This window comes from Balearica regulorum, chromosome Z (genome assembly GCF_011004875.1).
Source record: "Balearica regulorum gibbericeps isolate bBalReg1 chromosome Z, bBalReg1.pri, whole genome shotgun sequence".
Taxonomy (NCBI): domain Eukaryota; kingdom Metazoa; phylum Chordata; class Aves; order Gruiformes; family Gruidae; genus Balearica; species Balearica regulorum.
Genome location: NC_046220.1, coordinates 56,820,022 through 56,837,338, shown reverse-complemented (window position 1 = coordinate 56,837,338; position 17,317 = coordinate 56,820,022). Strand labels below are relative to the sequence as shown.

General features: G+C 40.6%; 1 protein-coding gene across 1 annotated transcript in view; it reads right to left on the bottom strand.

Annotated features, from left to right (window-relative positions):
• The window catches only part of LOC104638028 (histone-arginine methyltransferase CARM1), an 82,636-nt gene that overhangs the window by 64,704 nt on the left and 615 nt on the right, over positions 1-17,317 (bottom strand). The window lies entirely within an intron of this gene.

Genomic DNA, 17,317 nt, shown 5'->3' with positions numbered 1-17,317 from the left:
AGTAGGTTATTATTGCAATGAGGTGGACAAGGACATTGTTGATAGCACTGCTTTTCTAATCCCAGATGCCAGACATTCTCTGTGATAGCCTCCATTTCCTCAGCCTGACATTTAAAATAATTTCATATCCATTTTAGGCGAGGCATGTCCCCAAGGTCTGCACCACTGAAAAAATTAGGCCTACTTGCCCCATGGCCCCTGTGATCCCTCTCTCATTAGGATACATTTCAGGATACTCTTAAGACATACTTTACTATATTAAAAAAAGGTTGTAAAAAGGTTTATAATTTTATTGTAAAAAGGAGAAACAAAAATGTTGAGGAAAAACCCTCACTTCCCAGCTACCAGAACATCTACAGAAAAGCACAGTAACTTTAAGTTACGCTTCAGGGGGAAATTCAGCGTTTCAGAGCAGCATCTCTGTTTTTAAAAAAACCAAAAACCGACACACAAAACTTACATAGTTTTAGAGGCAACATAAGCAGGACTCTCTCAAATCCTAAACAGTGCTCCAAGGAACCAGAAGGAATCCCCTGGACAGGGCCCATTACTCCCACTCAGCCTTGAGAGTTGACTTCTCTTTGTTTTTCCCTCTCACTTTATTCCTCTTACACATAGAGTCTTTTTTTATTATTATTTTTTTTTATTACAAGAGTTTTCTCCATTCCAGTGGCATCCTCCCCTTCCCAGGCATCTCTCTTCTTATCAGCCTAGATTTATGGTGGAAAATAAATACAAAGCACCTAGATTTCCAACAAGCTTAACAATTGTATGGTAAATCAGAGACTGACAGCATTATTATATCATCTTTTCTCACAAAACTGTGCTAAGCTCCTTCTCTCCTCTACATGGAGAGACTCCTTTTCTATGTGTGATTTATGGTATTTAGTGTATAAGCTTTGAAAAGCTATAGTTCTAATTAAGAGCTTAGAAGTTTAAAAAGTTACTGGGTTCACATCAGGAAAAAAAAACACCCCACGCTATAGAATTTCTTTTTCTTAGACTATTATTTCAATGGCAAAAATCCTTCAAGAGTCAGACATATGCTTGTTTAAACCAAATTACAACAGCTGAAAGAATGTTCCATAGAAATTATAAATAATTTCTTAAATTTATGAAACATAGTGAGTAAATGCAATAAAAGCTTGGGAATAGGAGGACATTAAATTAGGAAGAAAGAGGAACAAAGAGTGATATGATAATCTTACATACTCACTTGAAACTAATTCTTCTCTCCATAACGTCCCCTGGTGTTCTTAGATGATTGTACACAGTGGCTGAAGTGTAGTAACATGGTAGTGTGTCTACTCAGCAGGCAGTTTAAAATACAAGTACTGCACTATACCTGCTCTTCTAATAAAAAGAGAGAAAAAGTGTTCTACCTCTTTTATCTATATCTATATCTGTTCTATATCAAGAACAACCACACTCAAAATGTCTAAAAATTTTGCTCTTTCACATAAAGCAAGTTAGGAAAAAGAAAAAGGTCTTCTGAGATTTAAGCCTTGGAGTCTTGCCCAGTTATCCATTATATTACCTTAACATTTCACCTGTTCAGATCTTTAACATTACTATTACTGTAGACAAAAAGTCCTAAGATACTCTTTTGATAACTGTTGTCAGTTTTATGCATATGAGCTGGCTTTCTGTGTAATTTAAGCACAGCGGTGTTACTACATGAAGGCCTAGATTCTTTCAAGCTCAGAATACACAGCTGCCTTTTTAGGTAACAAATGAGTACCATTTTCTTGCAAAAGGAGAAAAAACCACCCACAACCACAAATAATTTAAAAAAGGATTAATAAATGCAAATTTCAAGAGGAACTACATATTTCATAGCATTATGTCCTACTTCACAAACAACAAACAAGCCAAATCATTAGTGTAGTAAGCTGTTCTGATTAAATATATTCCTCTAAAACTAATACTTGCTAAACAATTTCTAGACAGAAAAATAACAACTTATTAATTTATTTAAAATATTTTCCTTATTCAGCATATTAGTAACAAAAACAAACAAAAAAGGAGTTAGCAGTAATCTTTTTAGAAGTACCAAAGTCTTCCTCCTTTGCTCCTCTTCAGAAGAGATTTGGTAAGGTTTTCCTTGGCAGAAAACCCTGGGATTGAGAGTCTGAAAAGAAATATGACAAAGCCTGGAAATGGGGCAGAGGGCTTTGGATGAACCTAGATAAGAAGAAAACAAAGGAACAAGCTCTGCAAAATTTCACTTTCACAGCTCAGTGCTCAATGATAACAGAAATGAAAATCCTTTATCCTCTTGCTGGAAGTATGTCTAAGCAGTGGCTGTTTACTTGGAAAATAAATCTACCTTGCAGATAACTGTACCTACCCATAGATGCCTTCTACAGAATTGAGCACTAAATATTTACTTTTGTACTGCTCTTTCTCCAATTCAGATGTTAGGTGAACTATTGAGAACTATTTAAAAATCATCAAAGTGGTTTTTAAATATTTCCCAGGCACACACTTCTTGAAACTAACTGTTATTTAGCTAAAGCAACAAAAAAGGCATTCACCTTACAGAATGACTTTTCGTAAAATAACAATTCTTTCAGGTAATGTAAAATTTTAACAGTTGCTGGTGTTTCCCTGCCAGTTCTCCTCATCCTGTCCCCCATGACAAAATATTTTTCCTTTAAGATTTTCCTGACCTTTGTGGTTAAGAGGAAGAAGATGTTTACATTAATTTAATAATTACTGCTAATCAGCTTTAGAACAAAGACATCCTGACATAGTTATCTACTCCCATATGCCTTTCAGCTTTTTCTTTGCTTGGTTTTTTGTTCCCTACGCCTGTATCTGTCCTGGTTTCAGCTGGGATAGAGTTTATTTTCTTCCTAGTAGTGGGTATAGTGTTGTGGTTTGGATTTAGGATGAGAATGATGTTGATAACACACTGATGTTGCTAGGCAATGTTTACACCAAGATAAGGACTTTTCAGCTTCTCATACTGCCCCACCAGTAAGGAAGCTAGGGGTGCACAAGAAGCTGGGAGGGGGCACAGCCAGGACACCTGACCCAAACTGGCCAAAGGAACATTCCATACCATATGACATCATGCTCAGTGTATACCTGGGAGGTTGGCCAGGAGGCAGGGTGGTTCAGATACTAGCTGAGCATCAGCTCTGGGTCCTGAGCAATTGTGCTGTGCATCACTTGTTTTGTAGTTTCTTTTTTCATTATGATGATGATGATGATGATGTCATATTAAAGTCTTTATCTCAACCCACAAGTTTTACTTTTTTTTCTCCCCAATTCTGTCCCCCACCCCACTGAGGGGGATGTGAGCAAACAGCTGTGTGGTTGTTTTAGCTGCCAGACAGGTTGAATCATGACTGTGTGTCATTTTGAAAACAGATCAGCACCTACTGCATGCAGAAGGCTATTGCCAAAAACAAATTTCCAAGTAATTCACAGCCTTTGACATCATCTTGTCTTTTGTCATTGATGCAAATACAAAATGAAAGAAATACAGCCCCACCAATAGCGGGCTTCAAATACACCTGCTTACTAATTACCTATATCATACCGCCTGTTCCTTTAGCTGATTCATGATACCCTTTAAAACACCAAACACAACAAAGAATGTTTACCCCACAGAACTAAGTGCAATGTAAACATCTCTCAGTAACAGTTAGCTGAAGTTGGTACACTCATACAGCAAAAGGTATCTTCCAAAGACACCAACTCAAGTCTGGAACTTATCTACAGGCAACATAGTCTTACGTTAATAAGTAACCTGACCTTTGAAGGCATAGCTGGTTTTTACCATGCACCTGTCAGGGTGCTGGTCTGTCAACCTTAAAACAGAGTTCTGCCTTCTTCTGCAGTTGTGCAGCTTAACAAATGAAATGTAATCACAAGCAGATCAAGAGTCACTGATTGATAGCAAGCAGTGTCAAAAGAATACTGTGGTACAGAACAATTTGTGCAAATTTTAAAAGATTATTCCTATTTATTCAGTTAGCCTCAAGAAGATTGTCATGTTGCCATAACAAGAGACTAGAATAAGTTACCTATTCTAATCGCTGGTGTAACTGACACATACAAGTTTCAAAAGCATAACTCAGTTTATGAAAAAAAGCTTGAGACAGGAGGGCAAGTTGGTATTTAGACTCATGGGCTAATTTTTCTGATACGCCAGCCACCTCACCCGAAGACCCACCTCTGCGTGTAATCTCACTAGTGATACCCCTTAACTGCACCATTTAAAGCCTCATACGTGACTAAAACTGGCACCGAGAAGGTGTAAAGAATCCCTGTGACATGGATTCACAATGGTGATGATTTAGGACAACTGCCCTCTTGGTATCCTGACTGTCTTGGATGTAGTTTGTAAGGCAGTCAGAGCTCAACCAAATATTCTGAAATAACCACCAAAGGAGTATGATTTGAGCCACAGAATAGAAGATCTACTTTAATTGTACTATGGCAACCTTTAGAGAAATCAGATACTTTAAAAAAAGATGAATATTTATTTAGATACTTATTCACAGACTACTGTGGTAAATCACTGCAGCTTAGAGACACTACAGCAATAAAGCACTGGGTTTTCAAGTAAGATGGGATACAAAGAATTCAGTGGCAGTGTATATACTATTTCCTTGTACTTTTAAAGGACTTAGAGTAAGAAAATCAAGAATAGCATTTCATAATACCTCATACTGCTAGTCATAAATTGATTCCACACTGATGGTGTCTACTCAGCTTGACATTTGATGAGTCAGTGCATCTCCTTCTTTATAGAAAAACATCTTGGAGGGGAAGGGCCTGGTGTAAAGTTACCAGATTTGCAGAAAGAGAAGGCCACACTTGTATTCTCACTTTGCAGCTCCTTTTCTTTTCTAATTACAATATATATTTACTTTTACCTTATTTTTGCTAATTTTATGTTCACACATTTCTGAGAGCATCATTACATTTCAGCTATAGTTTTACACAAATAAGACGTAAAAAGAATAAGCTACCATAAAACTATAAAGGAAAAGTTATAAATAAAAGCCCCAAGTGATTGACTGAAAAGCACGATACCCTCTGAATTGAAAAACCCAATACACTCAGCAGCAGTATTTTTTAAAGAATTAGTGACTGTAGCACAGCAAAAAATGACAGCAGTAATTAATCAGTACCACTCTGAGATACAAGGTTCTTTCATTTTGCTAGGACTAAATGAGGACTAAACTAACATGTTAAATCTTATGTCTAAATATTCAGTGGCTAATGCAAACCATCGTCAAATGTAAATTTAAAAAATAAAGTTTGTTCCCTGAAAACTTCATCCTTTAATAATGAGACAGAAAAGGAGAGCAGCAAATTAAGCATCTCTTATCCATATCTAAAGAAACTAGCCTTCTGTTTATGAGTGACAATTTTAAAATAGGGAAATTAAGAAATTGTAGTCACTGACCAATATATATAAGATTTGTTACATTTTAATGAGCAAGGCAGATATATTTTATCTTTTTAAGCAGTGGTGAGAGGGAGTAGGGAAGAAAGACACAAAAAATGTAGACAAATCTTCAGTCATGACTAATCTTTATTGTCTCTTTTCTCAGTACCCTACAGTTAGCCATGTAGCCTGTAATTTTCAGCCATCTCCTGCTGCTGCTTCCTAAACAGCAGAAATATATTATTATTTTATTATATTTTTAATTATGCCCAATATATTTGAAGTAGTTTTCTCACTTCAGGAATGCTTTTTTGGCTTCACAAATGTTTTAAACATATTTGCCAAACATTTAAACAGACAACAGTTTTACTTCCTTTCTACTCAGAAACGCAAAGCCACTGTGCATGGTAGAGTGCCAAAGTATTAAAAACAGAACATGGTAACTAATAATAAAGAGTGAAGAATTCTAGATTTGAACCGAAAAAAAAAAAAAAGGAAAGACTTCCCATTAAATATTCCCTGTATATGTTTGAACCTATTATCACTCTGTCTGTACCAACACTGCCTTGCACTCATTTTATATCCTGCTACTTTGGAAATCAAACAAGCAGACCTGCCTTTAGGAAAACTAAGTTCCTAATACAGCATTTCTGCTACAGTTTTGGAAGCCACTGTAGGGTCCAGGGCATATTTGGAACATTCCGTACGTGTGACAGTGTGAAATGAATGGAAAGCCTCTCTCTAGTGCACACTCTTTAGCTGCCAGAAGAACCTGGCATACAAGCAGCTGGCACTGAAATGATCAGGCCATCATGACCTCAATGCAGATGGCTTGCTTTCCAGATGTCTATTATTAAACAGTTGCAATTTGTTTTCTGGATAAAAAGAATCTGATCCTATGGACACATGCAGACATAATGCCACCCAGGCTACTTCCAGGAATACTGCCAACTGAAGTCAATGGCAATAAATCACAGAGGCACAATTACTAGAACACATTTTTGCAGGATGGGGATTTGCGCCTGATTCACTCCAAATTATACAGCTAAACATAAATGCATGCAAGATTTTCAAGTTGCACTTTCAGATGCAGAGACCTTAGTTTATTTATAGAAAGCATGTAAGATTATTGAAAGGAGAAAATAATTTACATTGATATTTACTTACCTCAACATCCAAATACATTTATACACAGCTTCACTTTCCCCTGCAGATTAATTCAATTAAAATTCACCACAGAAAATTCAAGATAGAACAGGACGAGATCATAAAACCAGAGCTAGCAATGGGACTCTTACTATGCAAACAAACACGCGCAAGAGGCCTGTGAGAGTAGTATTATGACAGTACTACTATATAGAAATCTTTCCATGTATTAAAAACTAATTCAGTCACCTGTAGTACACAGAACAGAACAGTAATGGCTTTTGGGATACAAAAGACAGAAGTGCAAGTCCACTGCACTAAACACATTGTGACTACAACTTCTGCCAGCTATGAAAACATCTCAGTGATCCGAGTTTTCAGTTGCTATTTTGTTGCCTTTACCATACATTGATCCCTTTAATTGGTTTTGGTTGGAGAAAAGGGACAGGGATGAGCTGATCCGTGCTCCCTTGAAGTGCCTAAGAACCTTTCCACTAACATCACTGGCATTTAAATAAACTCTCTCGACATCTATCCACTCATTTTCTCTGTGCATGCGATTTAGATAATTCAGTAAAATAATCCCATGCCCCTACAAACCTGAATGACCTCCTTTCTCGCCCCCAAAACAAACCCAGAAAAGTAAACCTATTTCAGAGGGCACTACTTTATCCTTCTTCAATTAAAAACATATCCTAAAGTCAATCTAAATATTTACTGTGGCACTTACTTGCTGACTCCTAGATTTAAAAAACTTTCCGGTAGTGTCCTCTTCCTTAGCTTTGTGATCTGAAAACCAAAGATGATGATTCTTTCTGCTTCTCATTCATCTCTATGCTCTAGGTAGGCTGGGAACTACTTAAGAAACAACTGCTTTTATTAAAAATACCTGGGCAGCACTGCAAAACATTTAAAAGCAAACACATACTAGCTTAAGCAGGTATTTTCATTGATGTATGTTGTCTACCTAAAAAGTAAGGGTGGGCAGGGGTGAAAGGGTACAAAAATGGAAAATCATGCATAGTTTTCCATTATACCTATTTCCATCCACACTATCTCTTCTTGACATAAGCACTGGATGTTCAAATCCTAATTTAGTTCAGATCAAGCTGCAGCAGAAGTAACAGAATCCAAGAGTACTGTTATTCAGCAAGTCATTTAATGTCTTCTGGTTCATTTAGGATTCTTAATTTATTGCTGTGAAAAGAAAATTTCCAGGATTTTCATTTTACTAGCACATATTTAGGCTTGAGAATTTTTACAGTCTTTCTTCAAGGCCCTTATTCAAAGCTTAAGTCCAGAAAGAGCTGGAGTCATCTTATGAACTCACTCAAGAAATCTTTAAACCTTTGCAGACCAGCCAAAGAAAATTGTCTGAAATTTTTCCTAGAAAGCTGTATTACCAGTAATAGTGTAAGGACCATCAAACTGCACCTTAAAACTGCAAGTTAATCAGTACAAGAGAAGGAATTGGTTCAGAGGACAAACACAGGGAAAGGATGATAAGCAGGCAAATCACAGAATGGTTTTGGTTGGAAGAGACCTTTAAAAGTCACCTAGTCCAACCCCCCTGCAACAAGCAGGGGCACCTTCAACTAGATCAGGTTGCTCAGATGTGACCATCCAGCCAATTACTTGTCCAGTGAATGGTCCATCCATCAAATCTATATCTCTCCAGTTTAGAGAGAAGGATGTTGTGGGGGACCATGTCAAAGGCCTTACAGAAGTCCAGATAGATGACATTTGTAGCTCTTCCCTCATCCACTGATGTAGTCACTCCATGTCTGCCGCTCCTTCCTCCTCAGAGGGAGTACTCCTCACACTCTGCCCCTGCTCCAGCATGGGGTCCCTCCCATGGGAGAGTGTCCTCCACCAACTTCTCCAACATGAGTCCTTCCCACGGGCTGCAGTTGTTCATGAACTGCTCCATCGTGGTCCCTTCCATGGGGTGCAGTCTTTCAGGAACACAGTGCTCCAGCATGGGTCCCCCACGGGGTCACAAGTCCTGCCAGCAAACCTGCTCCAGCGTGGGCTCCTCTCTCCATGGTGCCACAGGTCCTGCCAGGAGCCTGCTCCAGCGTGGGCTTCCCACAGGGCCACAGCCTCCTTCAGGCATCTACCTGCTCCAGTGTGGGGTCCTCCATGGGCTGCAGGTGGATATCTGCCCCACTGTTAAACTCCATGGGCTGCAGGGGGACAGCCTGCCTCACCATGGTCTTCTCCAGGGGCTGCAGGGGAATCTCTGCTCCGGCACCTGGAGCACCTCCTCCCCCTCCTTCTTCACTGACCTTGATGTCTGCAGAGCTGTTTCTCTCACATCTTCTCACTCCTCTCTTTGGCTGCAAAAACTGCTGCTTGGTTTGGGTTTTGTTTTCCTTAACTATGTTGTCTGAGAGGTGCTACTGCTGTTGCTGATAGGCTTGGCCTTGGCCAGTGGAGGCTCCATCATGGAGCCAGCTGGCACTGCCTCTGTTAGCCCTAGGGGAAGCTTCTAGCAGCTTCTCGCAGAAGCCACCCCTGTAGCCCCCTCCACTACCAAAACCTTGCCAGGCAAACCCAATACAATGTCTTATACGGCACAATGTCTTGTTACTTTATCTGCAGAAGCTTTAAGATGATTGCACATTAGAAAGTAAAGAAAATTTTCTCTCTGGATGTTATTACTGGAAGTTGAATATTCTTGTTAATATTGGAATTAAGTTTTCAGTTACAGTGGACTGATATTGGAAGTGTGGCACTGACTTTAGCATTAAATAACTTTATTCTGGATTTTATACGGCATTTTCTGTAGGCAATAAAAGGTATGAAATTTACTATTTTACAGTAAATATAGAATCACAGAATCACAGATACTTTGGGTTGGAAGGAACCTTTAAAGGTCATCTAGTCCAACCCCCTTCCAATGAGCTGGGACATCTTCAACTAGATCAGGTTGCTGACAGCCCTGTCCAACATGACCTTAAATGTTTCCAGGCAGGGATGGGGCATCTACAACCTCTCTGGGCAACCTGTGCCAGTGTTTCACCACCCTCGTCATAAAATTTTCTTCCTTATACCTAATTTAAATCTACCCTCCTTCATTTTAAAACTATTACACCTTGTCATATCACTACAGGCCCTACTGAAAATTCTGTCTCCATCTTTCTTATAAGCCCCCTTTAGGTACTGGAAGGCCGCAATAAGGTTTCCCTGGAGCCTTCTCTTCTCCAGGCTGAACAACCCTGACTCTCTCAGCCTGTCTTCATAGAAGAGGTGATGCAGCCCTCCGATCACTTTCATGGCCCTCCTCTGGACTCTCTCCAACAGGTCCATGTCTTTCTTGTACCAGAGCCCCCAGAGCTGGACACAGTACTCCAGGTGGGGTCTCAGGAGAGCGGAGTAGAGGGGCAGAATCACCTCCCTTGACCTGCTGGTCATGCTTCTTTACATGCAGCCCAGGATACATTTGGCTTTCTGGGCTGCAAGTGCACATTGCCGGCTCGTGTCCAGTTTTTCATCCACCAATATCCCCAAGTTTTTCTCCTCAGGGCTGCTCTCAATCCATTCATCCCCCAGCCTGTATTGATACCAGAGGTCACCCCAACCCACGGACAAGGCCTTGCACTCAGCCTTGTTGAACCTCATGAATTTCACAGGGGCCCACTTCTCGAGCTTGTCCAGGTCCCTCTGGATTGCATCCCTTCTCTCAGGTGCATCAGCCACACCACTCAGCTTGGTGTTGTCCGCAAAGTTACTGAGTGTGCACTCGATCCCATTGTTTCTGTTGTTGATGAGGATATTAAACATTACTGGTCCCAGTACGGACCCCTGAGGGACACCACTCATCACTGGTCTCCATCTGGACATTGAGCCGTTGATCACTACTCTCTGGATGTGACCATCCAGCCAATTCCTTGTCCAGCAAATGGTCCATCCATCAAATCTATATCTCTCCAGTTTAGAGAGAAGGATGTTGTGAGGGACCATGTCAAAGGCCTTACGGAAGTCCAGATAGTTGACATCCGTAGCTCTTCCCTCATCCACTGATGTAGTCACTCCATCACAGAAGGCCACTAGTTTGGTCAGGCAAGACTTGCCCTCGGTGCAGCCATACTGGCTGTCTCAAATCACCTCCCTGTCCTCCGTGTGCCTTGACACAGCTTCTAGGAGGATCTGTTCCATGATCTTCCCAGGCACAGAGGTGAGGCTGACGGGTCGGTAGTTCCCAGGGTCCTCCTTTCTACCCTTTCTAAAAATGGGTGCAATGTTTCCCCTTTTCCAGTCACTGGGGACTTCACCTGCCTGCCATGACTTTTCAAATATCATGGAGAATGGTTTGGCAACAACATCAGCCAGTTCCCTCAGGACCCTGAGACACATCTTGTCAGGTCCCATTGACTTCTGTACGTTCGGGTTGCTCAGGTGGTCTCGAACCTGATCTTCTCTTACAGTGGGAGGGACTTTGCTCCCCAAGCCCCTGCCTTGAGGTAAATGCAATCGAGAGGTGTGGGAATAGAGGATGTCAGTGAAGACTGAGGCAAAAAGTTGTTGAGTACCTCAGCCTTCTCCTTATCTGTTGTTACCAGTTTGCCAGTCGTGTTCATCAGGGAGGGGGACACTTTCTTTGACCTTCCTTTTCTGGCTGACGTGCCTGTAGAAGCCCTTCTTATTATTCCTTGTGCCCCTTGCCAAGTTCAGCTCCAGCTGTGCCTTGGCCTTCCTGACCCCATCCCTACACAACCAGGCAGCCTCCCTATCCTCTTCCCAGGATACCTGTCCCGGCTTCCACTGCCTGTGCATTTCCTTCTTGCCCTTTGGTTTGACCAGCAGGTCTCAACTCATCCATGCCAGTCTCTTGCCTTCCTTTCCAGATGTCTTACACCTGGGGATCAAGAGCCCTTGCAGTCTGTAGAAAGTGTCCTTAAAGATCTGCCACCTCTGTTCTGCTCCCTTGTCCCCGAGGGTAGTTTCCCAGGGGGTCCTACTGACTGACTCCTTCAACAGCTGGAAGTTTGCTTTCCTGAAATTCAGGGTCCTGACTTTACTCTTTGCCATGCTCGTATCCCTCAGGACTGCGAACTCCACTTATGCATGATCACTGCAGCCCAGGCTGCCTCCAATCTTGATGTCGCTGATTAGCTCGCTTGCGTCAGTGACCATCAGGTCCAGTAATGCATCTCCTCTGGTAGGGCTGTCTATTACCTGGCTTAAGAAGATATCCTTCCAGGAGTCTCCTGGATTGTCTGCAGCTCGCTGTGCTACTTTTCCAGCAAATGTCCAGGTGGTTGAATATAGAGTGGCTTCCCAGCATAAGGCATTATAGGCAACACTATTTACTGTCAACTCTAATTCTTCCAGTACCAGCACCAGCCACTATAAAGCTACTTCAATCCATCTATAGATGGTCTCATTACAGTTTCTGAGCACCTCATAATTTTAAAACATTTAGCTTTACCATATGGCTGATGGGTCAAGCAGTGTTATCATCATATTTTACATAAGGATTAGCTATGTTATTGATGCAGACGCTTTATGGGAGAACACAAAATTGAATCCAGGTCTCTCAGATACCATACTTGTACCATGTCTCTCAGATACCATAGCCAGAGCACCATGTTTGTTGCACCACACATGCAATGTGACAGTACAATATAAGAGCATGAGAGTTAGATAAGATACAAGAAAACAGAAGCAAAACCAACTAACCAAACCCCTAAACCACCATCACTAAAACCAAACCAAGCTATCCAGTGTACACTGCAGTCTCTTTCAGACTAGCTATTGAAGTTCCTGATTCAGTCTTATTTATTATATCTCTCTCTATTAATCTACCTACCTATATAAACACACACGTGTGTATATATATTTACACATCTATATTGATGCAAATTAAAAAAAAAAAAAAAAAAAAGAATGCTAATTACCAAACAATAAAGGCGAGGCATGCTTCTACTGCAAAGCTTGCAATTCTTGCTTTACTTGCTTGCTCTTCCAGGGTAAAAAAGGGCCATGACTGATTAGCAAACTACTGACATATTGCAAAAGTTCTGCATAGAAGAAAAAACTTGAGATATAATAAAAAAGGCCGTTGTGAACCCTAAGTTTAAGAATTTAACTACTCAACTAACCACTGGAATGGATATGAAACAGTTAACAGAAAATTTCAAAATTACTGTTTCTAATTATACCTCCTTCAACCACATTACTAGTCCTTCACACAAATTATTCTGCTTCAAAAATTGTCTGACCTGCAATTTCCCCTCAGAACAAAATAACAACCAAAAAATGTTAAGTGCTTTGTTTATTCCCCCCTGAAATCTTTTGTGTTGCCCTAAAGATATAGAAAGAAGTAGGAAAGGACAACTAAAAGCCCCCACGTCACCTGCATGTCAGAGATTACATGAATTATACACATAAAATATTAACTATGCTGTCCACTCAAACTTCCTCTAGCATCAGAAAACGAGGGAAAATGAAGATTTTCACAATGAAAAAGGAAATGGTGAATGACATCAGTTCTGATGTTTAGAACTATTAGTAGTGGTTGCCCTCTACCAGCAAACCGAGGCTGCTGATGCTGGTACTATCTGTGCAATGCATGTGAATGTATGGTATTAGAACATAAGCATTCATAGTATTAATACATTTCCCACTCCAAACCTGATATTCTTGAATTTCAGCTAGTAAGTGATTTATTTTACTTTTTTAATCTCCTAATCGTTTAGGATTTAAAACTGGACTCAGTATGGGATAGGAAAAAAAATTACACACTATATTGCAAGGTACTGCATGGGAGGAAACTAAGCAAAGGCCAAGTAAAAGAATGTGGAGTTTATCTTTTGTGGTTAATGGTTCGTATCCAGTCCAGCTCAACAGTGTCTAAAGCTCACTACCATGAATGTTTTGTTACCACTGAGTTGGTGGAAGTGGACTAGCAGTGATGAATTGTCCAAGCTGTAAAGTTTTAATTAACGCCCTTGTTCTGGAGCACAAATAGAACACATTGTCCTTGAGTCCAGCAACACTGCATACTTTCCCTTTTATGTAATTTTTTAAAAAGTTAAATATATGGTCTATAAAGTAGACAAAAGGCATCAGGACTTGTCTACAGCTCTCATATCCTGTGACAGTCAATACTCAGCTTCTCTGCAATTTGTCTTCTGCAGCTGGGACATGATCAGCATATTTGAAGTCAATATGAATTTTACATCTACTTTGGGAGGCACAGAACTACCTCCTGAAGAGTAGGTGAGATCTTTAAACAAAAAATACAACAGTATTAATAACTCAGTCAAAAAATTGGGTATCATTTCTCCTAGAGTTCAAAAATTGGAACTCAAGAGAGGCAACTCTTAGGGAAGATGTGAAGGATCTTAACCAAAATATAAGTAATGATGTAAAAATGTGGTAAAATACAATAGACTTTGCTTGGGACCTTCACTTATTATACTAATTGTTCCAAAATTCATGGCCATCCATAGAAGCTCATACTTTCTGATCAGCAATAATCAAGCAGTATTAGAAAAAAAATAAGCATAAGACACTGTAACAACAATCTAAAAGGACTGATTTAGCCAACAGTGGTTGTATTGATATCCCTTGACTTTAGACGCTGTATTGCCCCCATCTGCATCCACATGAAAGAGAAATGTTAAGGCTGGTGGAATTCTTACTGACACTGCCAGTAAAGAGCACGAACTCCAGCAGCTGATCAACCACAGCAGAACTTGCTCACACATTTGCCTTTAAAATCACTGAGTACCAGCAATACACTAAATACTATACACAATGCTATACATGACGCTATACAACTGTTACGGTTTAATCCAAGATGGTAACTAAATCACCATGCAGCCATGCACTCACTCCTCTCACCCCAAAGGGGATGGGGAGAAGGGGAAAAAACCCTTGTGGGTTGAGATAAAGACAGTTTAATATGTTAACAAAGGAAGATAATAAATAATAATTAAAAACAAGTGATGCACAAATGCAATTGCTCACCACCTGTGGAACCCCCTGCCCTGATGCCCAGTCTTTTTCTGAGCAGTGATCCTGCCTCCCAGCTAGCTTCCCCAGTTATAACCAGAGCATGAGGCTATATGGTATGGAATATCCCTTTGGCCAGTCTGGGCCAGCCATCCTGGCTGTGCTCTCCCAGCTTCTTGTGCACCTGGCAGGGTGCAGGAAGCTAAAAAGCCCTTGACTTAGTGTGGACACTACAACCACCGAGGAACAATCAAAAACATCAGTGTTTTATCAACACTATTCTCATACCAAATCCAAAACACAGCCACAAGAAAGAAAATCTACTCCATCCCAGCTGAAACCTGGTCAGCAATGTAGTTTATATTCTTACTTACCTCTATACTCAATTACTATCATTACATTACAGACAATAGTAGAACAGGTTCAGACAAATACAGCAGTGATAAGTGAAGAACTACAGAAAAACTGATGCTGTAACAAGGGTAAGAATGCAGTCCTGATGGACAGTGTAATCACAGATCTGCAGTCAGAGTAATGTTTGACAAGACAGTTTGACCAACGGTATTTTATCACTTTAAAATACACATAAAAAGTGCATGCTTCATTCTCCACAGAAATATTTCCTGACAAATATTCACTTACTGGTGAAGTAGATGGCATCCTAAACTAGAACTGGTTTTGTTTGTTTGTTTTGTTTTCTTGGCTTTTTTTTAATAATTACAAAAGAAACAGCAATCCCCTTTCCAGATGTGCTTGAAGAATCACAATAACTCAACCAAATTATTTTTTCCAAACATATCCAATACATAGCTTTGGGAGATGCATTCAGGTAGAGAGTTTGAAAAGAAAGGAATTTTCATCACTTCAATGTGAAGTATCAAGGAAAAAAAAAATTCAACACTTCAAATTATGCCAATTTCTTTTACTGCTTAAATAACCTTACCACCACAAACAAAAGGCATGGCAGTATGATCAATTCTATTCAAGATTTGTAAGAAAATAGTTTTTCTTTTCACAGCAAAATTGTCCACCCTATGCGAGACAACATAAATAATAGTAAGATCATTCAAATGACCAGATATTAATGCTAGAAAAACACACTACATTAGCAGTACTAACAATAGGGTATGTCATCTAGCTGTTCGCATATTTTTCTCTCACCTTTGTGAATATACAAAGTATTCAAGCATCAGGTTACTTAACTCTGAAATACCACTACAGATTTGTGATAATAAGGCACAGCTTGAACATCTTCATATGAAAGGAAAAAGATGAAATAAACCAGCTTGCACCTCAAAACAGGTTTGCAAATTTCCCCTCTCATAGCAGCAATATACTGATGCCCACTGCTGTACCCTCATCCAAAAACTTATCAAACAAGTCTTTAGTAAACTACACTCCAGTATTCTTGGACATTAAAAAAACATATCCCCTTTGTATCTTCAAAGTTTTCAGTTGTGTCCCATTAGAGCCTTTCCAATAAAAAACCCCAACTTATAACTTTGAATTTCACTCTGCTTCCAGCAGGTCTTCCATTCACATGCATGAAAGAACAAGCATGTATAAAATGAAAGACCAAGAGAACAGTACCCACAGACCAGTCTTCAAATTAATACACAGCAAGACAGAAGCACATCTCATCTGATTAGTGGTCAGTTTTTGTCACTTACGCTTTCTTAAATGACTGATAGCAGAAGCAAGTATCCAGTATCAACAGGTATACGAACTGCTGACTGAAAAAGAAACATGACTGTAATCCATCTATTTCAGCAATCCTTTCAGAAATTACTGATACCACTTTTGAAAAAATCAAAGCCACAACAGGTATTGTGTGTCTAGACCTGCTGAGTGTAGAGGTGACCTCACCTCACTGAAAGCATTTCTAATCACTTTCTATGCATACAGCAATTTCATTTTTTCCCCAGTCTTCCCACCACCGAGATTCAAGAAGTTTGCTTTTACTGCTACTATCCTGTAAAGACACAAATCTGAAAAAATACTTTTGAGAAAGTCAGTAAAGTGTATGCATAGAGACAGCCCATCTACAAGTAGCACAGTCAGAGAGAATTACTTATGGCTAAGTGCTGCCCTTACGGACCGGTTTGGGTTTTCACAGCAGCACAGCGCATCCCAAGACACTGCTGTGCTCTGCTCCCTCTCAGCACTGCTGTCCAACTGGCAGCAGCAGAAGGAAAAGAAGCGTAGTTCTGCTCATACAACTTACACAGTGGCTTCTTTTCCTCCTTCCCTTTCCAGTTCTTCTATTTTGTCTCTTCCATTTGACTTCGTAGAAAGAAATCAAGACCTTCTCCTTCAGATAAGGGGGAAAGACTTCTTCTGACCATCCCTGCCTAAAGTTACAAACTCAACAATGCCCAAGAAGAGAGGGGAAAAACAACCCTGACATGCCAGTTTGTACATTTCCACGATAGAGCAACTTCTTGCCGAAAGGCAGTTTGCCACTGACAAGTTTGTAACACCAGCAGGGAAAGTTGTACGCGGGGCAGCGCCTTGCAAGGCAGTGCAGACGAGACCAGCTCCCGCTAGCTGCGTGCATGCCACTCGGTCCGGGGTTCAAGCTGGCTCCTCACAGTGAGTTTATTACTGTTTCGCTCCCACGTCCCCCCGCGGAGCCCGGCAAGCCCGAGGAAAGCGCCTAGAGCAGCCATCTGCTCCAAGAGCTGGACTGACCCCGATGGGGCCAGGGCTGCTGCTGCCGAGCTGGGCGCCCGCCTGGGCAGGTGCCGGTCCCCCCGCCGACCCACACCGGCAGAGACGCGCCCGCGCCGCACCTCG